Below are 24,422 nucleotides of genomic sequence, written 5' to 3'. Positions count from 1 at the left end.
TTGTTAATTTGAGAAATCAATGATTTCGAATGAATTCTGTATGCGTTAAAAGACAGCTATACACAGATAACATGCAGGACACTTCTCATGATGTTTCCCGAGCCGAAACACAGTGCGTTTTTCCAAGCCATCTGACAAAGCCCGCCCACTGAAAACTGCAGCAGATCGTGTAAAGACGTTCAACTTTGAAACTACTGCACGCACAGGAAGCAGAATAAATTCCTCTTTTCAAACTGTCAAAGGTTTGCTTTGCGAACGCTGCAGGACATCGCACAATCTCTTTTGAACGGGGACAAACGATTTCTTATGGGGCGCAGTAAGTACAGACGTTTAAAAAGCTCCACTCATGCCGACGATGCAGCATGAAGAAGCGCAACCTAACGTTTGACAGACAAAAGCCGGGCGCCGCTACGAGCAATATGAAATCAAACTGACAGCACACGGCGTTTCGCGCTGACTCAAAAGTGATCTCGACAGACGCTGTTCTCTGCATAACGCTGAAAGAGCTAAAGAGCGTTTCTGTTGAGACGTAACAAGCTTGTTTCTTTCTACCATGATGTTACCATGACAAAATCTGTCTTTAAACACCTTGCTCAGTCTCTGACGAGACTGTCAAAAATTGCTTTCGCCGATTGTATTGCAAACCGGCGGAAGCGGGGTATTGGGAAAAGTTTTCAACTAGCAATAATCGCGCCTCGGCTAAACCTCACAGGCTACGATACTGCCACTGCGCAAAGCTGACGGTTGCCAGGCAACCGCGGGGATCCTATGGAAATCGTTGTCAATCGTCTCATGGCATGTCGTTGCTGTAACGCTTCATATTTGCGGCCGGACACTTCCCGCCTCCCAAAGAAAAGAGCGCCAATCAGACAGGCGGAGACCGAGGACTCGCAGAGCAAACGGCCACAGTCGCAGTAATAAGAGCGATTGTGAGCGGTTTTGTTTTCTCTCTTTGACCAGCCCAGCTGCGCCCCACCCGAAGGCAGGGAAGCACAAAAATTGTATGGAACTCATTCATGCTCCTCTCCATGGAAATCTTTAGTAAAAGGCAAAAGATTTGTACGAGATGAAGAGAAACCAGAGTGCGTGGCTGGACAGCTGCAGGAGCCCAGGCCGCCTTCAAGGCCTCTGCCCTGCCGGTCGTGGTTGGTAATGCACCTGGCCTTACAAACGAGCCAGTGGGGCCCGTTCAGCTCCGGGCTCATCGCCTGCGGCTCTCGGCTTACCTGGCAGGGGAGATACCTTGATCAGCCTGTAGTTGGAGTAGTTGGATTGTTTTCTTGTTTTGTGGAAGCAGTGTTTGTTTTGCAGTTTGAGATGGCAACCTTTGGATCCCGCAAGAATGCTGTACGTTTTGAGCTTTTGGGTGACCTCTTCATGGATCGTATGCAGTTCAGCAGAAAAGTGTTACAGAAGGAACTTGGCTTTGAACCTCGGCACTTGGATTTCATCTTCGCTCTCCCAGGTCAGAAAGCATTTGAGGTTGTTTTTGCTACCTATTCTCTGTTTGAACAATGTGTGGATGTGTTTGAGGCAAAAAGAGGGAAAGTTCCTGCCCTTGAGAAGATCATCTTGCAGCCTCTGACACGGAGAGAGAGGAAAACGGTGCATGTTGTTATGTTCTCGGAACTGGCAAAGACGGAGGACATTCACACCTGGCTTAAGCAGTACTGCACCATCCACCATGGAACTGAGGTTAGAGATGTTGACGGTATAAAAACAGGAGCAAGGAAATTCGAGGTTTGCTTGCTACCGGACAATGTAAATGGAGGCTTAAGGCACCTGCCCTCTACAATCCGGCTGGGCGCCTGCAATGGCTATGTTTTTTATGTGGGACAACCAAAGGTGTGTCGGCGCTGTGGTGCTGTGGGACACCTGGCATCGTCCTGCACTGTGAAATGCTGCAAGACCTGTGGCAAACAGGGACATTTAGCCTCTGACTGTTCAATGCTGCCAAAGTGCAATTTATGTGGCTCGGAAGGACACGTTTTTAAGAACTGCCCTCACGCCTACGCCAATAAACTCAAAATGAGAAAGGATGAGGCAGTGCTTGTTTCAGCCAAACCGGCCCGAAAAGCCAAAGCAAACAACAAGTCAAACAAAGAACCCTTGTTGGACAAAGAGTCTCAGCCTCCAGCCAGGATCAGTCCTGCTGTGGCTCTGGGGCCGGTGGAAGAGAAATCCACTACGCCCCCACAACCGCAGACTGCACCAGACAAGCACGAGGGTTTGAAAACCCCCGAGAACAGCGAGGACCCCTCCCCCATTCCTGCTCCTCAGAACGAGGGCCAGTGTGGGGCCCCCCGGTGGAGCGGGTCCAGCGAGGATACCCAGGATTCAGCGGAGCTGCTTTTCTCAGACTCTGCAAGTGCTACAGATGCCCTCCTCTCCTCCATCCAGTCCATCACGGAGGATCTGCAACAGCTGGTGGGTGAGGGGGAAGAGGAGACTGGTGCATCGGCTGCACCCCTTTCCCCTCAGTGCTCCCAGGAGCTGGACTTGAGGAAAAGGAAAAATGACTCTGTTTTCTCCCCGAGCGAGGAGGAAGGAGAGCATAGCGATGGGGACAGCTGGAACCCCTCCACCCCTCCCTCTACCCCCTTCCTTGAAATGGACTCCGTGAACGCTTTTACTGCTGCCACCCTGATGAAGGCTCATTCAGAGGATGGCTGGCAGGAAATTGGTAAGAAGAAAAAGAAAAAGAAGAAGGTAACTAGTGAGACAGAAAAGACTTTAAACTCTCAGACACATATAGATGTATATATCCCACAACAGCAGGATATACATGGTCAGGGAGGAATAGCAGCTCCAGAATTGACTATTGCTTTGTCTCAGAGAGAGTGAAAGTTGTTGGGGTCACTCTTCAGCCTGTCTTCTTCTCAGATCATCAGGCTTTAGGGTGTAGAGTGGAACTCCAGGGCGGGACTGTCTTTGGCCCAGGCCTCTGGAAACTCAACACAAAGCTGCTAGAGAACGAGGGGGTAGTATCCCGCTACAAGGAGAAACTATCACAGTGGCTGTCCTTGCAGTGTCTGTACGGGTCAGTAGGAGAGTGGTGGGAGGAGGTGAAGGTGAGGACAAAGGCCTTTTTCATGGCTGAGGGAAGGAAGGCTGCTGCCAGACGGAGAGGAGTGCTAGCCAGGAAACAGAGGCAGCTGCAGCGTCTCTACACGATGCTGCACAGTGGCTTCGATGTGCTCGAGGATATCACCCTTTTAAAAAAGGACATCCGGAGCATAGCCGAAGAAAGTAGTCGAGGAGTGCTGTTAAGAAGCAGAGTGCAGTTCTTGGAAGAAAATGAGAAGTGTACTCGCTTCTTTTTCAGGAAAGTGGTAGGCTCCAAGTCTGTCATGGAAAGTGTAGTTGATGAGGAGGGACGAGAGAGAACAGAGCCGAGTGCTATCCTCTCCTGCACCGAGGCCTTCTACTCAAGACTGTACAGCTCTACAGAGGTAAAGGATGAAGAAATTCATTTTTTTACCTCAAAGCTAGAAAACGTTTTGAGTGAAGAAGATAGGGAAGTACTTGAGAGGGATTTGACAGTAGAAGAGCTGAGACAGGCTATGGAGAGCTTACAGCAGGGGAAAACTCCGGGTGCTGACGGGCTCCCTAAAGAATTTTATTGCACCTTTTGGGATCTGCTTCAGGATCCGCTACTGCTCTTATTCGAGGAAAGCTATAAGACAGAATTTCTGCCTGACTCCTTAAGAGAAGGCACTATCTCTCTCTTGTTTAAGAAAGGAGCAAAGAATGACATAAAGAACTGGAGACCCCTCAGCCTGTTAGGCGTGGACACTAAGATCCTGTCCAAAGCCCTTTTCCTGCGCCTACAAAATGTAGTGGCCTCACTGGTAGGGAAAGAACAGACTTGTGGGATAGCAGGACGCCTGATGAGCGACAACCTGGCCTTGTTGAGGGATGTCTGTCTGTACTCAGAGGATCGCTCCCTCCCTCTGTGCATTTTAAGTGTAGACCTAGAAAAGGCCTTTGACCGGTAGGCGGTGCGTGATTGGTTGACCGACAGGGGCACTCGTGGTCCATTGGTCTGTCGTAGAAAGACTTACTGTAAACGTCTTTACTGTGCCCGTTGTAGATATTGAATTTTGCCACTGAAGGGAAATCTTAGTAGCTGAGCATAAAAAGAATAGGAGCATACTGTAACGCGTGTGAAGGCCATAAACGATATTAATTTTGGAACGTAAACATACAGTATATAGCTGGTCTTGGTACTTTAAAGAAAAAAATACACACCAGTATTCCATTTCTCCCTAACCATTGTAAGCTTCGAAGTCTTTAACTAACGTGATACCAAGGTCAACAAGCATACTTTTAGAATTTGATTAAAAGGGAATATAATATGGAATCGCGTATCTCAAGAAATTAATAACGATATAATTATATTCATGTTGCAAAAGAACTGCAACGGACATAAAAACTCCCTTGCTTTTAACAGAGCGTTCCATAATTTCTAACTACGAAAATGCCAGGTGAAAGGATTTGTAAACATATTTTGTTAAAGCAAGTCAGTTTTTTCCGCAACACATAAAATACATTTTTCCAAGAAAGTTTAGCCTTTGTCACTAATGAAACCACTAAATAAAGACATAAATATAGAAATCTTAAGATTTGTTTTATTTAATGTTGGTAGCAGGATGAACTGTCAGAGTGTATATTTTGTCGCAAAGTTGCTGCAAGATGTTAACAGTGAAAAAGGTATTTAGAAATGAGTTATTTCAAGATGAAAAAGAAAACATACACGAAACATGGTTTCATAACGACCAGAATCGGTCTTGAGATATTTTTAACTTGATTTACAGTATTTGAGAGGTATGTCTTAACACCGATACTACAGTGCTTAATGTGTATATGTTTCTAGGTTTATATTATGCATTTCATACGGTCAAATTACTTTTGAGCAACTAATAAGAAGCGCGAAACGGTATGCGTTTTAGTTTCGTTTTGTGCTGGGACCCGTGGATTGATTAGAGATATCAAGTACATACAAGTCATTTTTTAAATGTTGTAGTTCGTCTTGAAAAAATGTTACGAGTACATCATCTATCAACAATTACACAGGTTCTGTTTCCATATTGCGGATTTTGGTTAGGTATTATCAAATCCAGTGGCGCTGTGTGTTAGTTTACTGAGTCCCATGTCACATGGTCTGTGATTGAAACCTGTAAAACCGGTTTAATTCGTCACAGCCAGCACTCTTCAGGTGTGAGGGTCTTCTGCTCAGAATGAAACGCTAAAATGTTTGTGTATATTCTAATGGTAGTGGGGGCAGGGTGTGTGGGAACAGGTTTGGTTGAAATTGCATTGGACATCTATGTTCTTCACACCTGAAACATTTTCTCTGAAAGCATTTTCTTCGCAGTTTAACCGATCTTGTTACAGCATGTTACAGTTTACTATTATTAACCATATTAATTTTAAGTGCATTAAAGTGAATGTAAAATCTTGTAAAAATATATTTTCATTGTTCAAATATACATTAAGTCTGACTATCATATAATAAGTTAAATACAAAACTAAAGATAAAATAGGGTTAAATATAATTCAAAATATTTTGCTAACAATGTTAACTGTTTATGAATAATAAAATGTATTAACTAAGGAGTAGGATGGCACAGTTGTTAGTATGTTTTTTGTTTTGTTTCTTTTTCATAAATACAACAGTAGTACCTGATGTCTCAGTGGCTTTCAAAATTAAATTATGCATGCAAACCTGTGAACTTGAAAGATAACTAAGATATCCATCCATTATATTCCATAATATCCATGAAATATATGGCGCTGAAATATGTGTGACGCAGTGGTGGCCTGACACGGTGAGGTGCCCTGGCAGCTGTGTGATGCAGTGGTGGTCGGGTATGTAGAGGTGCACTGGCAGCTGTGTGTTGTGACGCAGTGGTGGCCTGGCACGGTGAGGTGCGCTGGCAGCTGTGTGATGCAGTGGTGGTCGGGTATGTAGAGGTGCACTGGCAGCTGTGTGTTGTGACGCAGTGGTGGCCTGGCACGGTGAGGTGCGCTGGCAGCTGTGTGATGCAGTGGTGGTCGGGTATGTAGAGGTGCACTGGCAGCTGTGTGTTGTGACGCAGTGGTGGCCTGGCACGGTGAGGTGCGCTGGCAGCTGTGTGATGCAGTGGTGGTCGGGTATGTAGAGGTGCACTGGCAGCTGTGTGTTGTGACACAGTGGTGGCCTGGCACGGTGAGGTGCGCTGGCAGCTGTGTGATGCAGTGGTGGTCGGGTATGTAGAGGTGCACTGGCAGCTGTGTGTTGTGACGCAGTGGTGGCCTGGCACGGTGAGGTGCCCTGGCAGCTGTATGATGCAGTGGTGGCCTGGCACGGTGAGGTGCGCTTGCAGCTATGTGACGCAGTGGTGGCCTGGCACGGTGAGGTGCGCTGGCAGCTGTGTGATGCACAGCTCAGTTGGTTTTGTCCAACTGAGCAATCTTGCTTTCATAAAATATACCAACATTTTAATGACTGATGATTAACATGCTGTAATACACAGTTCAAAATTAAAGGCTCAAATGCTGTGCATGAGAGGTTAAGCTCCCCCTGGCGGTTTTACAAGGCGACGCCGGATAGTTAGTCACGTGACACACGTGAACCGCGTGATACCCCGGTGGGCGTGTCGCGGTATGCCGCGAAATACCTCACCCATTTTGAATGGCTGCATCTGTACGTTCAGAATCAAACCCGCAGCTGTTGTTCGACTTTATTTCTTGACTAATTACAACTGAGTGTCGCACGAGCAGTTACGTAAACTTGTCTGGTATATTTGAACACAAATGCCGTTCTTCAATTAAAACTAACAGTACATTGTCAGGGACATTCAGTTCTATAAAAACAAGAGACAGACAAGAGAATATTTCTTCCTTTCATGTGGACTACGTGTTGACTTACTGATCGGAATAATTGAAAAGTTCGGGTTCATAGCCGATGCAGTGCGTGCTAATTAGAACAGCAACGCTGAGTTCTCAGCACCGTACTGAGCCCAGGTGTTTTTCTAAAGCTGTCAGGTGCAGTTCATTTACATGAAGGAAATCTCTTACTGGGTGCAATTACAATGCAGTAAGTAGCACAGACTACTTAGGGAGCAGCCCGATGCGTTTAAAAATGACCTGAGCCAGGTAGGAGTCGAACCTACAATCTCCTGATTCGTAATCAGACGCGTTATCCATTGCGCCACTGGACCTGGTGTGACACTGCAGGACTGTAACCCAGTGAGCTCAGCCCTGCAACTAGTAAAATATTACCCCCGGTCCATTCTTTTCCAAAAGTGAGAAACACCTGTTTTCTACATGTTGTCTGTTTTAAAACCATATCTCTTTAAACCAAACCAAGAGTTTGTCTTTTGCACTGCTATTCTGATTCATTTCGATTTCAAAGAAAAAAAAACATTACCTTCCAAAGCATCATAAAATTGTCCCTTCTTCCAGACTCTACTTCTCTCTTGTAGTAGTACAGCAGACCTTTCCAGGTGAGCAGATCACAGAGTCCGAAATGAGCTTCCTCCATCAAGCAAAGTACCTGAACATGACTCTGTCATCATAAAAGCGCCCCTGTAATAAAGAAATAAAATCCGAAATCAAGAGGGCAGTTGCCTACTGAAATACAAGAAGTCATCAATTTTAACCTAGCAACACATTAAAGGCTGCATCTATACAAGTACGATTCTAGAAATGCTCACCAGATTACGTTTTAAGAAGGAACTGCGCCTCAGGTTCCGCCGAGATCTTAACTCGGATGGCAGGATTCAGAGTCCGGAGTGCGGACTGATGGCGCACGGAGGGTCCATATACTGTGGATCCCTCAGTGATCTTCCGCGTATTCAAACCGCCAGCGTGTGACTCCCCTGTCCCCGTGACCTCATTGCTCTGCTCTCTCCTCTGTGCAGCCGAGCCCGACACGGTAAAGTGAAAAAAAATATGCCCTCAACGTGAGATTTAGTCTGGAGCGAGGATAGATGTTACCTTTTTATCATTGAACAGGATGTATGTGATGTGGCGACTAGGTTCAATTTTGTATCCTCTTTAAAAGATTAAGGACTGGGGTGAGCGTGATTTACCAGCTAAGAACCCGACGTGCGCACCGTTTAAGCTGCATAGACTCGGTCGTTTAACTCTTCTCCATTAGTAGGGTTAAGGTTAAAGAAAAAAACATTGCTGACTTCTTTTTTTTTTTGCCAGCCGCTAGCGCTGATTAGCAAGGTTTGTATTTCATGTTTTGCAAGTTGCATCCATTTTAAGAAAAACAAGTCGCGTTAAAGACAGGAAATGAATACTTGCATTTAATTAAGTCTAGCTGTAGGCGGTTGTCCATAATGACCAGTACTGTTCAAGAAGACAGAACAAAGAAGGCACCACTGGGATTCGAACCCAGGATCTCTTATTTACTAGACAGGCACTTTAACCAACTAAGCCACAGCACCCCAGGAGTGTTGTCCTTTTGCAGCCACTTGGACACACCTTTAGAAAAACATTTTGTTAACAGGCATTCTGCCTCAGCCTAAACACCTATAGCTTGCAAAGCGCATGCTATTAGACAGGCACCTCTGCAAGACCTTAAGAGTCTCTTAAACTAGTGATAGTAAGGTGTTCCCAATGGGTGATGTTCGGCTTTCAAATCATCTCTCCGTGGAAGCGCCGAGATGCAGCTGTTTAAGGCTTAGAAGCAGCTGACTGTTTCACTACCTAGCTGATCACTGTCAGTCAGGGAGCTTAGAGGTGAAAAGCCTGTCTGAGAGACAGTTCGCCGTCGATCAGTTCAATATGTTCCGTACCAGCTCGGCGCACCTGAGATCATCTTGGTAGCCGTGTAGCTCAGATGAGTGAGAGCTTGTGTGTATTTACCACCGTGATTGGATGCCGGCCCTTCTCAGGTCACAGTAAACCTTCTGCTCAAAAAAAGTGAGGTAAAACCTCACTCTGCACAGTAAAACCTAAAAAAGTGAGGTTTTATTTAATCTCTGACCAAGGGAAACGTTTCATTTTTTCAAAGAAATGTTTGTTAAAAAATAAAGTCATAGTTCCATGGGATTCAATCATAGACCGTGTGACATGGAAGTCAGGAACCTAACCCACTAAAGCACTACAGAAACATTATCGACAGACAATGTACAGCGTGTACTATTCTTGTGTTGCGGTACATGAATATAATTATATCGTTATTAATTTCTAATTTATAACTTTATTAACTTTATAAATTTATTAACGTTATTAATTAATTTCACGACGCACAGACAGAGCGTGGGGAGCTGCCGCCTGCAAACATGGCTCCAGGCAGGACTCCGCTCTGCAGGAGCCACAGAGCAGAGGAGATGGGGGCAGCTTAGCTCCTGTGTAGAGACCTGAGCTGTTGTTGCTGCGGACGCTGTCTTTTCTGCACTCGGGGTAGGAGTGAATGTTGAGTTGCCCTTAGAAATGAAGCAAAGCACTTCAACGGCACGGGTGTGTGTGTGTGCGCCCTGGTGATTCTGGGAGACAGATCGAACCTGGGCTAAAAGAGAGGGGGCTTAGCCCTCTTCCATTTGCTACTTCAAAGTTGTACAACCCATTTGTATCTGCTAGGCGGCGCAGTCGTCATGCACAAAGAACGCTTTGAAAAGCGTCAAAGGCAAGTCATTCTGAGTTGGTCGTTTGTGTTTTCCGTTCAGACGCGAAATGCTGAAATGATCTCTCGGCTCCTCGGTTGTCATTTCTGCTCCGTAAAGGAATCACAGCACGCGTCGGCTTCCAGCACGGTGGGTCGGGACACGATGCCGGGGGGTCGGAGAGAGCGATGTCTTCCTCGTTAGTATAGGACCTGTCACCTGTCCCCACCTGTCACGCGGGAGACAGGGGTACATCAGGACGCGCATTGAAGTGAAAGCAGGATGCGCTGCGACATGCACTGTGCAGATCCCGCCACACTAAGAGGTGAGTGGGTCTGTTCGATCACAGCGCTAGGCGAATCCCCAATCCCCTTTTGTGCGTGGCGACAAAAGAAATCTGTTTTCGCCCGGGGACCTTTCGCGTGTGAGGCGAACGTGATAACCACTACACTACGGAAACAGTGGTAAGACATGCCCAGCGGCCCAGTGCTGAGCTCCGCCAATGCGATTCAGCTGCTTCCAGTGCCTTTATTGGAGTGCGCTGATGGACCGTGCTCTCTCTCCAGAGACCAGCACGCCTGTCATGGACGGAGCAGGAAAGGCGGTGTCACATTCTACAGCCCTCTCCACGCAATCGACGAAATCGGGCTACTGACGTGGAGAAAATCGCCTCTCCAGAAAGTGCAAATATCATCTTGGAGAGTATAAATCCTATTGCCGAAGGTCAGCCCTGTCTACCAGAGTAACCCTCCCACCTCCTGCAGCGATGGTCAGCTGGTCTCACACGCGAGAAGTTTCGGCTGGAAACAAGCGCCCCCTCTTCTCGCACGTTTTGCACGTTCGAGTAGTTTTAATGCGGCTCCTTCGTACACGGTGCTGATCTTTTGGAAAGCAGGAGGCAAAACTGACACGTTCCCATACCGGGAGTCGAACCAGGGCCGCCTGGGTGAAAACCAGGAATCCTAACCACTAGACCATATGGCAGCGAACAACCCTGCTGTTCCCAGCATCATGCAAGCAAACTACATAAATATGAGAAAACACGCAAGAGAGTTGTCACTCAGAGTGTCGAAGGGTCGATGTATACTGGGACTCAGTTGAAATGCAACGTCAGGACTTTTCCGTTTATGTCACACGAAGAGAGCACAGCCTTTTCCGCCCTGCCGCGTGTGTATCGGTAACTCTACGTGATCGTATAGTGGTCAGTACTTTGCGTTGTGGCCGCAACAACCCTGGTTCAAATCTGGGTCACGGCAGAATAGGGGTGTTTGCTTTTACTACTTGCATGAATGAAGGCAAAAAAAGCCAATCGATGTGAACGAACGGCGCTTTACAGAGGAGTACTGCCTGACTGGATCGTTGATGAACGACAGAGGCCACTCCGACCTCTTCTCGGGTTTCTTCAATGACTTACTAAGGATCTTCTTCACATTCGCCCATGCAGGGGAAGCCAGTTACACCATAGCAAACGCAGGAAAGTGCATTTCATGCAGAGACCAGGAGGGACCTGTTTACACCAAGAGTGGTCGGAGTATGGAACAATGCGCCCAGCCCTGTTGCTGGAGTCGATTCTTGATTAGATCTTGGGCTCACTAAGAGGCCCCCGCTGGGTACTAATCTTTCTGTTGTTCTCGCAGGTGTTGCGCTGCTTTTGAGCCGACAGAGCTCGTCTTGGTCTGTCGGGACAGCCCAATTGCAAATGATCGGCTCCAGGTACAGAAAAAACGTGCGTTTGGTACAAGAGTGCATGAAGGCACCGGAAATACATTGGGAACAAATGACTGGTGGTTCAAGACCTCTGTGAAGTGCAGGAGCGTGCAAGAAGAGGCTGTTTGCACCCGGTCTCGAACCTGGGACCTTTCACATGTTAGGCAAACGTGATAACCACTACACTACGGAAACCTATAGGGTTTGTTGCTGGTGTATCGCTTGCGTTTCGGGCTGAGAAAGGGACGCGTCATTTTAGGCAGGGGGCGCTGGAGAGAGGAACAAAGGGAGCGATGAAACAAAATGCCGAAACCCGGGATCGAGCCAAGGACCTTTAGAACATACTCTCACGAATCGTTAGAATATGTGCGTTTGATCATCAATTGCGTAACAACCACATTCGTTCGACTTGAGCCATCAAGCTCATAGTTTTCAAATCTTGAAAGCTGTCATTGAGCACATCATAGTCTGCAGTACGCCCCGTAACTTGCGTACTTCAACAGAAAGAAGAGCAGACAGCTCCATAAATATGCGAGGCGCAGAGAGTGCAAGGCGAGCCGCACACGTTTCGGTGGCTGAGAGAGGGCAGTTTTTGCTTCTGCATTTCCCAAGTAAGGACGCATGACAACAAGCGATCGCGGTGCTCATTTACGACATAGTGGTGATGAGTTTTCAGTACGTGTTCTTTTGAACGAGCAATGAGGTTGCTGCCTTGGACAGCTGACTGCACGCTCTCATTGTGCCACGTGATGAGTATTCACCAGGCTCGTTCAGTCATTAGTCACATTCCATCGTTTGCCATAAGCAGATGCTGCAAGGTGATGTGGATATCAGTTCCCAGTCTTGTGGACGAGGACAAAAAGAGCACACAAGGGCTCATCCGCGAGTTGAACCCAGGACCTCCCACACCCTAAGCGAGAATCATATCCCTAAACCAATGAGCCACGGCGGCACTTGCCATTTTATTCTGTCAACGAGCTTGAGGACGGGGGAGAGGCATCATTCGCTCGTCCAGTCAGACCTTCATCAATAAGTCAAGAAAGCCGCAATTACACGACTGCCTTGCAGACGAAGGGCAGTGAACTGCACCCGGTAAGAGGGGAACAAGCGGCACTAGGCGACACTGAGGCATGAGCCCCAGTGAGGGGGGTTAGCTTGCATGGTACAGCGCTCGCTTTGCACGCGAGAGGTAGCGGGATCATTTCCCACGTCCTCCAGGTGTGTGCTTAGAGCTTGATGTGCCGAAAGGTGTCCTTTAGCCTGTGGTCACGCCTTCTATGGAGAGCGTCATGCAGCTGTCAATCATTTCGCAGCCACGCCCCCTCTTCATCTTCTCTCTGCCTTAAGCGTCTCCGCCACTCTCTCTTGACATTTCATGTCAGCATGTCAGAAGTCCGAGTGACGTTTTTAATGGCTGAGTGAGGGCACGATGCTGAAGCAGAGAGGCCACTTCAGCCAGAGAGACTTGTGCTAGGTGAGATCTGAAAAACGTACTCGCAACAGAAACAGACCAAAAAAGTATCGGTGAGATCAAAAGGCAAATGCAACATCCAGCAGAGGGCGTCTAAAGATTAGGGAACGGGCGACTGAAATCCATATGAGGCAAACTTTCCGGCTGTGTACTGCAGCTGGCCTCGTAGGCGTAGTTGGTAGCGCGTCAGTCTCATCGTCTGAAGGTCCTGAGTTTGATCCTCACACGGGGCAGGGCTGCTTCCTCTCTTGCTCTTTTCAAACACTTGCGGCAACTGTTCGCTCATAACCACGTCTGGAATGCGTGACCTTTACACGGGGGAGAAGCAACGCCGCATCCCTTTTCTAAAGAACATTCACATTCAGAAATAAGTCAAGAAATTTGCCATTACTTTAGCTCGCACTGCTGTCAGCCTGCCCATGTTGCCAAAGAAAGATTCATTCGGCGTCAACATGACAGAACAGCGATCACTTGAAAACACTGTTCCACACTCCGTAAGCAAGAACTTCAGTGTTTGCAGTCACCCGATATGCCGATAGTCAAAGGAGCACAAAACACGAAGCGTCAAAAGACAAGATGAGTTGATGGAAAGAGCGTTGAATTGATGAGCACAAAAGTTCAGCTCGTACAATAGGCAACGAAGGTCCCGGCGTCATCATCGCACTTGAAAGGACTGCCTTGCAGACTAAGGGCAGTGGGAGGTTGCTGTTTTGAGATGGAGGCATTGGGATGGTGGGCCGAGATCTATTCTTCTTAAGGAATTCTTCATCGTGAAAGATCGGTCCACAGGTCATCCAAAGAACTTACAAATTTTTGGGACTCAGGGAATCACGTGCTTCCGGAAGGGAGTGAAGTGCTCAAACACATGACATGCCCCCTTGATCTCACATGCACAATTCTGCTGCAACATGCACAGCTACCGTCCACACCAGGCAGTGGGGCTTCAGCAGAATTTGCTACGCCACCTGCAATTACATATCCAGCTGCACACATATACATGGCCCCTCTGTCCTTTTCAGGATCTCAAAAAAAAGCATAGCGTGGTTTTCCTGCAACCTGATTGACCGCATCTCCCTCAGAATGTGCCCCGTTGCATTCATTGTCTTATGTTTGCTCAAACTGCATATGTGTGATTGCATATTTTTGGGTATTTTCATATGTCAATATTTAATTCACTGACATTCCTGTATGCTTGGAAGAAAGGTAGATTGGATTTGGCACAGGACGCCTGCCCATATTTGTTGATCATTGTTGGGCTGGAAAAACAATGATAAAAAGTGTATGAAAAAAGCTCTCTCCAATATTTCCCTTCTCTTCGCCATGGTTACACTGCCTGTTCTTTCCGTCTTTTGTCCTTCTACAAAGATTCCAGGGCTCTTTTTCCACCATAATATCAGAAGCCAAAAAATAACCATCTAATGTGTAAACAGCATTTGTAATGTTGGTAGCTGGAAGAGGTTAAGTATGTTTGCAAGACCTAGTTGATTACACCACAGACTTACTTTGTTGTTGTCAGTTTTTTTTTCTCTTTTAAAGGCTGTAGGTGGGGTGTGATGGACTGTACCACTATCATAGAAGATTTTTTCAGGACACATCGCAGTTCCATAGTAGAATTGATCAATAGTAAAATTCCATAGGACATTATTTACCAACATATTACCCAGTGTGAGACTCTGCCAGTAAACCTCAGAGCATTGAGTTCTCCACTGATAAAGATGGCTGTCTGAAGTCATGAAATCCACTGCTGGGATGCCTGAGAGACAGTAATTGAATCTTGGCTGGAATTAGGCTTTATATTAATGTTGATCTTTGGGAATTATGTGGTAAAAAGGGAAAACTCCTTTACTTTAGTCACTTTGAATGTTCAAATGTACAGAACCTGCAAAACTAAGCAATGAAAAAAATCCATCACCACTCTCATGATAGCATAACTCATAGTCTCTGCTGTTGTGTAACAATACACACTTTCAATTTTCTTATCGCCTGTCTCCAGAGAGAATGTTGTTAGTGCTGATGACCTTGAATTAGACCTTGTTGACTCTGTAAAACAATCTTCCTCTGCTTAGATTTTCACTCAGATTGATTTTGTTCTCAGATTATTCCTGGCAGGACTGAGTTTCTAGGAAATGAAAAGTGAAAGAAAAAGTACAGAAGATCAGCCCTTGAATATACAACATTGTGCAGTGAGATTGTTAAATGTATTAGCTGCTATCCTGTGCTAGAGCCTGTCGTGGTAAGCAGTGGATGACAGGATCTAGCACAGATACTAATGAAACACTGTTAATGAAAGATAAAACACTTGAGTCTTATTTTAGTTTTCCATTTCCCTTTCATTTGTGATGTACTGTACAACAGGCCACAGAACATGCACAAAAACAGATATGCACACATTCACACCAGGCAATGACAGTCTGCCCAGTCAGAATCTGAGCTGAGGTATCAGAATTCTGAATTCCCTGAATTCTGTCATGGATCATCCACAATAATATATTATATATATAGTTATATATGCGTTTATTAATGTCGTCGATTTTACGGTTGCAATTCGACGTTGATTATACGTCGAGGCGACGTATATATACGTATAGCCGTATTTTCGCCGTGAATATACGTATATTCGACGAATCAATGCCCACTGGGTAAACTCTTGAGCAAACTCTGAACCAGCTCTAAGGAAACTAATCCGATTAGACGTTACTTTGACTCATCTTTTTACGCTCAGTGCTGGATTGCTCAAACTCCAGCTAGGGTTAGGGTTAGCATTCCCACGCTACTTAGACACTTTGTTTACGCTCAGTGCTGGATTTTGGGAACTTCAGGACGAGTGGGAATTTTCTCCTATCTGTCAATTCTGTTTTGTTTTGGAGACTCTTGGCTGCCTATGTTGTACAGTGCAGCGTGAAGGAAACATTTTCCAAAACTGTGTCAGCTCAAAAGTTAACACTTAAGCAAGTGTTCTCATAACTTTAGGAGGTTTCGTGAAAATGCTACAGGCGTGCCAAAATCGTTTTTTTAAATTCAAGGTGACTTTACCGCGGTTTTCATTTTCAGATTGTGAATCAAAAAAGGCATTTAATTAAACACACGATTGCGATTTTAATCAATTACTGTATTGATTGAAAGATACATTCTGTACAGATACAGTACAGTCACATTCTCCTGTCGTCCAGTGGTGTAAAACGAATTAGCAGGTGCTTGAGATAACATCCCACTGAGTGGAATGTTCTCATTTGTTCTCAAGTGTAAAAAGAGGTGATAATTCTTAATAATTCCGTGTCGCATTAACTAACCTCTTCAGTTTATTCCGCCAGACAGTACATTAATATAATTATATCATTATTAAGTTGTTTAGATACGCAATTCCATATTATATTCCCTGTTAATCAAATTCTAAAAGTATGCATTTGTTAGATAACAAGCGAATTCACAGAAAAGGTTAAAATACTATCACTTTTCACAAAGTATATAATCCTAATATGGTCAGAAGGAGCACGTAAAAATGTTTCCCAAATAACAACATGTAAGACTTTGGTGCTTAAAATGTTTAGGGAGAAATGGAATACTGGTGTGTATTTTTTTCTTTAAACTACCAAGACCAGCAATATACAGTACAGTTTACATACATTAATATGTTTATATTCCTAAATTAAAATCGTTTATGAGCATGTGAAAGGCATGGTGAATCGGAGATTCTCAAGATTTACATTGTATGATTGGAAATGAATGCGTGATCGGATCAACTAAATGCTGTGGTGTTACTTTTTGTCAATGAAAAAATAAACTCTTTTCGTTTACAAAGACGGTTACAAAGAATGTGGACCAGGGTAATACTTTGAGCTTACAGCTTGTCCAAGGTCATTCATTATTAATACTCTTAGTAATATCTTCAGTAAAGACTTTGATGCATAAAATATTCCTGCATAATTAAAATATTTATGATAAAGGTGGTAGGTTGTGTACTTTTGTCCAACAGAACAATCTTGCTTTTATAAAATATACCGCCTTTTTAATGTTTAATGATTAACATGCTGTAATACACTGTTTAAATTTAAAAGTCTAAAGAGTATACACCTTAAATTCTTAATTGAATAAAGATTGTCCCTCAGCAGTGATCAGGATTCAAAACTGACGTTTTCTGGTGACAGCTCAAATGCTGTACAGGAGAGGTTAACCTTTATTAGCTCCACCTGGCGATTTTACAAGGTGATTCCGGATACTATTAACATAATCTAATTTGCGTCCGGTATGATGCGGTATACTGCGACACTCCCACCGTGTTATACCGCAGCATACCCCGCTTGTTTTGAATGGCTGCATATGTATATAGACTCTATATATACATTTGGTGCATGCCACAATTTTGGATGGTGGTGGAGGAATAGGGATTTTCTCAACACGGCAGGGACTCCAGTTAAGAATGCTGGGTTTATCTCTGAACTATTAGAAGCTTTGCAGCTACTGACTGAAGTAGCTGTGGTAATGTGTAAATCACATAATAAAGAAATGTTTCCAGTAACTCGAGGGAACAACTTTGCAGATGCAACTGTCAGGTGAGCAATACTTGTAGAACAGTAGTCTGAGACCTCTGTGAAGCAGAGAAATGGACATGGTTAGAAAAGATTATGGGGCTGCAGGATGATGGGGTGTGGAGCTGACAGCACACCAGACGCCCTGCATGCCCTCACAGCCTAATGCCCTTTATAGCCCGACAAATGCACTCTGTTGGACACCCAGGTGGGAGTCAAATGGTGTGCCGGTTACCCAAAACTGGGTGAGAACCGGGTTTGAAGCAGTAACCACTTATGTGGTATCTGGATGTAATGTTTATCAAAGGAACTCAACTTAGTTCAGGTGCGGGTGCAACAGCTCAAAAGGCCTGCTCCTGAGGAACCTTTCAAACCTGGGAAATTGAAAATTGTAAAGGGAAACCTGGGCTCTTATAAACTGTTTTCCCAGTGGGTTGCTGCCACTGCCTCTGTGTCTACCAAACACTTGATAACAGAGATAAGCCCTCGGTGGGCACTGCCCTGCCCCTTGTATTATGATCAAGGAACACACTTCACGGGGAAGGTATGTCAGGCTGTGGCTGCATTGTTCGGAGTGAGATGGACTGAGATCACCCTCAGTCTGCTGGAACAGTGGAATGAAGGAACAGATCTCTGAAAGATCGACTAGACATCAGACTGAAGGAACGCCATGGGATGCGGGCTGGATCAAACAGAACTGTGTAACAGCCTGTTTGATATCATCACGGGCCAATCAATGAAACTTCCTGGAGGGACGAATTTAGCTGGACGAATGGATTGTTGAATTTGCTAATTCTTTATTGTAGTATTGTAGGTTGCTAGGACTTAGCAAAGCACATCTATGATGAAGAAAAATATATATCATAATTATAATCCAGATGATTGGGGTATTGGTGCATGGCTACAGTCTGTGCTAGGAACATGGAGAGGGTCTCTGGTTCAATACATATTTGTGGGTCTGGTATTATTCGTTATGATCATATCGTTAATATCCTGTTTGAAAAACATGTGGACTAAAGCTGCTGCTTCTGTGCTAATTGTACGCCCTGAAAGGATCATGAAGGTCAAAAAATGATTTCATGGGAAAGGTTCTCTTATCTAGTGGCAGAACCTGATGGGTAGAACAATATAGTTTTAAGGGGGGTTACCCTTGGGAGTGATTCCCCTAGATGCAAATGATTATTGTGGTTTGTTTGTTCATAATAAGATGTTTTGCAGGAACAGAACAAAGAGAAATTTTACAACTTCAGCTAGAATTGTTCTGCAAAACGTCACAGCTGAGGCAGGGGAACAATGTGTAGATTTTTCTAAGAGTTATTACCCAGTTGTTGACCAATCTGTTGACCAATGTTGACCAAAAAAGCCTAGGATTATGCTGGGCTCCAGCCCACAGGGATTTACCTGTGCTGTAAGAACTAATGAGTGAATAAGGAGACTGGATTCTGGTGAAAGACTTCAGGAAAAAGAAATGGTGTTCACTCAGGTGGAGGGGGCTGTACCAGGTGCTGCTGACCACTGCCACTGCTGTGAAGGTCACAGAAATGGTGCCCTGGATTCATGCTTCCCACTGTAAAAAGGTCACAAACGAACTGAGCAAAGCGCAGGAGTGATGTCTCCACAAGGACAGATGGGGATAACCTGCTTGGGACTGATGTGCACAGCCTTTTTCCTTTTTATGTAGAAGCCTGTCACCACCCCAAAAGAGGAAGAATCTAAACACGAAGCCTCTTTGTATACAAACTGGCTGAATGAAACTGATAATGAGGGGGATATGAGTAATTTGTGGTATAAATTTATAAATCATACTGTAAAGTTAAAGAAATTTAATGCATCTTGTTATATATGTGCTTTAATGCCTCATTCTACAGCCTCACCCATGCGACTTTTTATGAAATGTACTCTTTTATTAATATCACGTTAGAAGGCTTAGACGCTATCAAACAAGAATTAAGGGGAGTTCGATTAATGGCACTTCAGAACAGGTTCGTGCTGGACCTTCAAAATGCAGCATCTGGAGGAGTCTATGCTTTAGTAGGAGACTCCTGTTGTACATATATTTCAGCTAATGACTATGATTACGGAAATCTTACGCTCGCTATTCAGCATTTGAAAGAACTAAAAGACAAGGTGAATAAAGAGAGAGGCATAAAAGATACACCGGCTTTTCTCTCCTGGTTAGAATTACTGTTTGGGCCAGGGGGAATGTTTTTCTTTTAAGTTACTAACACCGATTATAGGGGCTGTGATACTTGTCTTCCTGTTTTTATGTTGCTGTATGACATGTATTATTCCAATGCTTCGAAATATGGAAATATGGTACCTAGGGGGATAAACTGTTCATCCTTCCAGTCTGGAGAATTGGCAGCTGTCTGACGTCAGTAAGTGATCCTTAAAAAATTAATAGTTCCATGACAGTGTGCATCACCAGAAAATCAATTTCAATGCATTAAAACTCTTGTTATCCTTCTGATCATTGAAGTGTCATTGCCCCAGCACTGTATACTCTTACTTTTGACGCCTGTCTGAAGTTGGATCCATTTCTAAGAATGGTGACTCACATATCCTCATGCTCAACTTTGGCTCAACCACACAAACACAAACACAAACACAAACACACAAGTTAATCATCTGCTTTTGCTCCAAGATTTATGTTACTAGGCTCTCTCCTGGGGATCCTCGTGTTCAAATATTGCCCTTATTGTGGATGATCCATGACAGAATTCAGGGAATTCAGAATTCTGATACCTCAGCTCAGATTCTGACTGGGCAGACTGTCATTGCCTGGTGTGAATGTGTGCATATCTGTTTTTGTGCATGTTCTGTGGCCTGTTGTACAGTACATCACAAATGAAAGGGAAATGGAAAACTAAAATAAGACTCAAGTGTTTTATCTTTCATTAACAGTGTTTCATTAGTATCTGTGCTAGATCCTGTCATCCACTGCTTACCACGACAGGCTCTAGCACAGGATAGCAGCTAATACATTTAACAATCTCACTGCACAATGTTGTATATTCAAGGGCTGATCTTCTGTACTTTTTCTTTCACTTTTCATTTCCTAGAAACTCAGTCCTGCCAGGAATAATCTGAGAACAAAATCAATCTGAGTGAAAATCTAAGCAGAGGAAGATTGTTTTACAGAGTCAACAAGGTCTAATTCAAGGTCATCAGCACTAACAACATTCTCTCTGGAGACAGGCGATAAGAAAATTGAAAGTGTGTATTGTTACACAACAGCAGAGACTATGAGTTATGCTATCATGAGAGTGGTGATGGATTTTTTTCATTGCTTAGTTTTGCAGGTTCTGTACATTTGAACATTCAAAGTGACTAAAGTAAAGGAGTTTTCCCTTTTTACCACATAATTCCCAAAGATCAACACTAATAGAAAGCCTAATTCCAGCCAAGATTCAATTACTGTCTCTCAGGCATCCCAGCAGTGGATTTCATGACTTCAGACAGCCATCTTTATCAGTGGAGAACTCAATGCTCTGAGGTTTACTGGCAGAGTCTCACACTGGGTAATATGTTGGTAAATAATGTCCTATGGAATTTTACTATTGATCAATTCTACTATGGAACTGCGATGTGTCCTGAAAAAATCTTCTATGATAGTGGTACAGTCCATCACACCCCACCTACAGCCTTTAAAAGAGAAAAAAAAACTGACAACAACAAAGTAAGTCTGTGGTGTAATCAACTAGGTCTTGCAAACATACTTAACCTCTTCCAGCTACCAACATTACAAATGCTGTTTACACATTAGATGGTTATTTTTTGGCTTCTGATATTATGGTGGAAAAAGAGCCCTGGAATCTTTGTAGAAGGACAAAAGACGGAAAGAACAGGCAGTGTAACCATGGCGAAGAGAAGGGAAATATTGGAGAGAGCTTTTTTCATACACTTTTTATCATTGTTTTTCCAGCCCAACAATGATCAACAAATATGGGCAGGCGTCCTGTGCCAAATCCAATCTACCTTTCTTCCAAGCATACAGGAATGTCAGTGAATTAAATATTGACATATGAAAATACCCAAAAATATGCAATCACACATATGCAGTTTGAGCAAACATAAGACAATGAATGCAACGGGGCACATTCTGAGGGAGATGCGGTCAATCAGGTTGCAGGAAAACCACGCTATGCTTTTTTTTGAGATCCTGAAAAGGACAGAGGGGCCATGTATATGTGTGCAGCTGGATATGTAATTGCAGGTGGCGTAGCAAATTCTGCTGAAGCCCCACTGCCTGGTGTGGACGGTAGCTGTGCATGTTGCAGCAGAATTGTGCATGTGAGATCAAGGGGGCATGTCATGTGTTTGAGCACTTCACTCCCTTCCGGAAGCACGTGATTCCCTGAGTCCCAAAAATTTGTAAGTTCTTTGGATGACCTGTGGACCGATCTTTCACGATGAAGAATTCCTTAAGAAGAATAGATCTCGGCCCACCATCCCAATGCCTCCATCTCAAAACAGCAACCTCCCACTGCCCTTAGTCTGCAAGGCAGTCCTTTCAAGTGCGATGATGACGCCGGGACCTTCGTTGCCTATTGTACGAGCTGAACTTTTGTGCTCATCAATTCAACGCTCTTTCCATCAACTCATCTTGTCTTTTGACGCTTCGTGTTTTGTGCTCCTTTGACTATCGGCATATCGGGTGACTGCAAACACTGAAGTTCTTGCTTACGGAGTGTGGAACAGTGTTTTCAAGTGATCGCTGTTCTGTCATGTTGACGCCGAATGAATCTTTCTTTGGCAACATGGGCAGGCTGACAGCAGTGCGAGCTAAAGTAATGGCAAATTTCTTGACTTATTTCTGAATGTGAATGTTCTTTAGAAAAGGGATGCGGCGTTGCTTCTCCCCCGTGTAAAGGTCACGCATTCCAGACGTGGTTATGAGCGAACAGTTGCCGCAAGTGTTTGAAAAGAGCAAGAGAGGAAGCAGCCCTGCCCCGTGTGAGGATCAAACTCAGGACCTTCAGACGATGAGACTGACGCGCTACCAACTACGCCTACGAGGCCAGCTGCAGTACACAGCCGGAAAGTTTGCCTCATATGGATTTCAGTCGCCCGTTCCCTAATCTTTAGACGCCCTCTGCTGGATGTTGCATTTGCCTTTTGATCTCACCGATACTTTTTTGGTCTGTTTCTGTTGCGAGTACGTTTTTCAGATCTCACCTAGCACAAGTCTCTCTGGCTGAAGTGGCCTCTCTGCTTCAGCATCGTGCCCTCACTCAGCCATTAAAAACGTCACTCGGACTTCTGACATGCTGACATGAAATGTCAAGAGAGAGTGGCGGAGACGCTTAAGGCAGAGAGAAGATGAAGAGGGGGCGTGGCTGCGAAATGATTGACAGCTGCATGACGCTCTCCATAGAAGGCGTGACCACAGGCTAAAGGACACCTTTCGGCACATCAAGCTCTAAGCACACACCTGGAGGACGTGGGAAATGATCCCGCTACCTCTCGCGTGCAAAGCGAGCGCTGTACCATGCAAGCTAACCCCCCTCACTGGGGCTCATGCCTCAGTGTCGCCTAGTGCCGCTTGTTTCCCTCTTACCAGGTGCAGTTCACTGCCCTTCGTCTGCAAGGCAGTCGTGTAATTGCGGCTTTCTTGACTTATTGATGAAGGTCTGACTGGACGAGCGAATGATGCCTCTCCCCCGTCCTCAAGCTCGTTGACAGAATAAAATGGCAAGTGCCGCCGTGGCTCATTGGTTTAGGGATATGATTCTCGCTTAGGGTGTGGGAGGTCCTGGGTTCAACTCGCGGATGAGCCCTTGTGTGCTCTTTTTGTCCTCGTCCACAAGACTGGGAACTGATATCCACATCACCTTGCAGCATCTGCTTATGGCAAACGATGGAATGTGACTAATGACTGAACGAGCCTGGTGAATACTCATCACGTGGCACAATGAGAGCGTGCAGTCAGCTGTCCAAGGCAGCAACCTCATTGCTCGTTCAAAAGAACACGTACTGAAAACTCATCACCACTATGTCGTAAATGAGCACCGCGATCGCTTGTTGTCATGCGTCCTTACTTGGGAAATGCAGAAGCAAAAACTGCCCTCTCTCAGCCACCGAAACGTGTGCGGCTCGCCTTGCACTCTCTGCGCCTCGCATATTTATGGAGCTGTCTGCTCTTCTTTCTGTTGAAGTACGCAAGTTACGGGGCGTACTGCAGACTATGATGTGCTCAATGACAGCTTTCAAGATTTGAAAACTATGAGCTTGATGGCTCAAGTCGAACGAATGTGGTTGTTACGCAATTGATGATCAAACGCACATATTCTAACGATTCGTGAGAGTATGTTCTAAAGGTCCTTGGCTCGATCCCGGGTTTCGGCATTTTGTTTCATCGCTCCCTTTGTTCCTCTCTCCAGCGCCCCCTGCCTAAAATGACGCGTCCCTTTCTCAGCCCGAAACACAAGCGATACACCAGCAACAAACCCTATAGGTTTCCGTAGTGTAGTGGTTATCACGTTTGCCTAACATGTGAAAGGTCCCAGGTTCGAGACCGGGTGCAAACAGCCTCTTCTTGCACGCTCCTGCACTTCACAGAGGTCTTGAACCACCAGTCATTTGTTCCCAATGTATTTCCGGTGCCTTCATGCACTCTTGTACCAAACGCACGTTTTTTCTGTACCTGGAGCCGATCATTTGCAATTGGGCTGTCCCGACAGACCAAGACGAGCTCTGTCGGCTCAAAAGCAGCGCAACACCTGCGAGAACAACAGAAAGATTAGTACCCAGCGGGGGCCTCTTAGTGAGCCCAAGATCTAATCAAGAATCGACTCCAGCAACAGGGCTGGGCGCATTGTTCCATACTCCGACCACTCTTGGTGTAAACAGGTCCCTCCTGGTCTCTGCATGAAATGCACTTTCCTGCGTTTGCTATGGTGTAACTGGCTTCCCCTGCATGGGCGAATGTGAAGAAGATCCTTAGTAAGTCATTGAAGAAACCCGAGAAGAGGTCGGAGTGGCCTCTGTCGTTCATCAACGATCCAGTCAGGCAGTACTCCTCTGTAAAGCGCCGTTCGTTCACATCGATTGGCTTTTTTTTGCCTTCATTCATGCAAGTAGTAAAAGCAAACACCCCTATTCTGCCGTGACCCA

At 45.1% G+C, this 24,422-nt stretch overlaps 4 non-coding genes across 4 annotated transcripts; all 4 read right to left on the bottom strand.

The window, feature by feature from the left end:
• Positions 1–597: 597 nt before the first annotated feature.
• LOC148642536 (U4 spliceosomal RNA) lies at positions 598–739 on the bottom strand. Its single transcript, XR_015929396.1, has one exon. It is a non-coding gene; the product is annotated as a U4 spliceosomal RNA (small nuclear RNA).
• Positions 740–969: 230 nt separating this feature from the next.
• Positions 970–1,086, bottom strand: LOC148642535 (U5 spliceosomal RNA). The gene has a single exon (XR_015929273.1). It is a non-coding gene; the product is annotated as a U5 spliceosomal RNA (small nuclear RNA).
• Positions 1,087–7,132: 6,046 nt separating this feature from the next.
• Positions 7,133–7,205, bottom strand: trnar-acg (transfer RNA arginine (anticodon ACG)). The gene has a single exon. It is a non-coding gene; the product is annotated as a tRNA-Arg (tRNA).
• A 3,309-nt stretch (positions 7,206–10,514) lies between these two features.
• On the bottom strand, positions 10,515–10,586 carry trnae-uuc (transfer RNA glutamic acid (anticodon UUC)). The gene has a single exon. It is a non-coding gene; the product is annotated as a tRNA-Glu (tRNA).
• Positions 10,587–24,422: the final 13,836 nt, after the last annotated feature.

Source organism: Lepisosteus platostomus, chromosome 22 (genome assembly GCF_059453375.1).
Source record: "Lepisosteus platostomus isolate fLepPlt1 chromosome 22, fLepPlt1.hap1, whole genome shotgun sequence".
Taxonomy (NCBI): Eukaryota; Metazoa; Chordata; class Actinopteri; order Semionotiformes; family Lepisosteidae; genus Lepisosteus; species Lepisosteus platostomus.
This window is presented reverse-complemented; position numbering and strand designations above follow the sequence as displayed.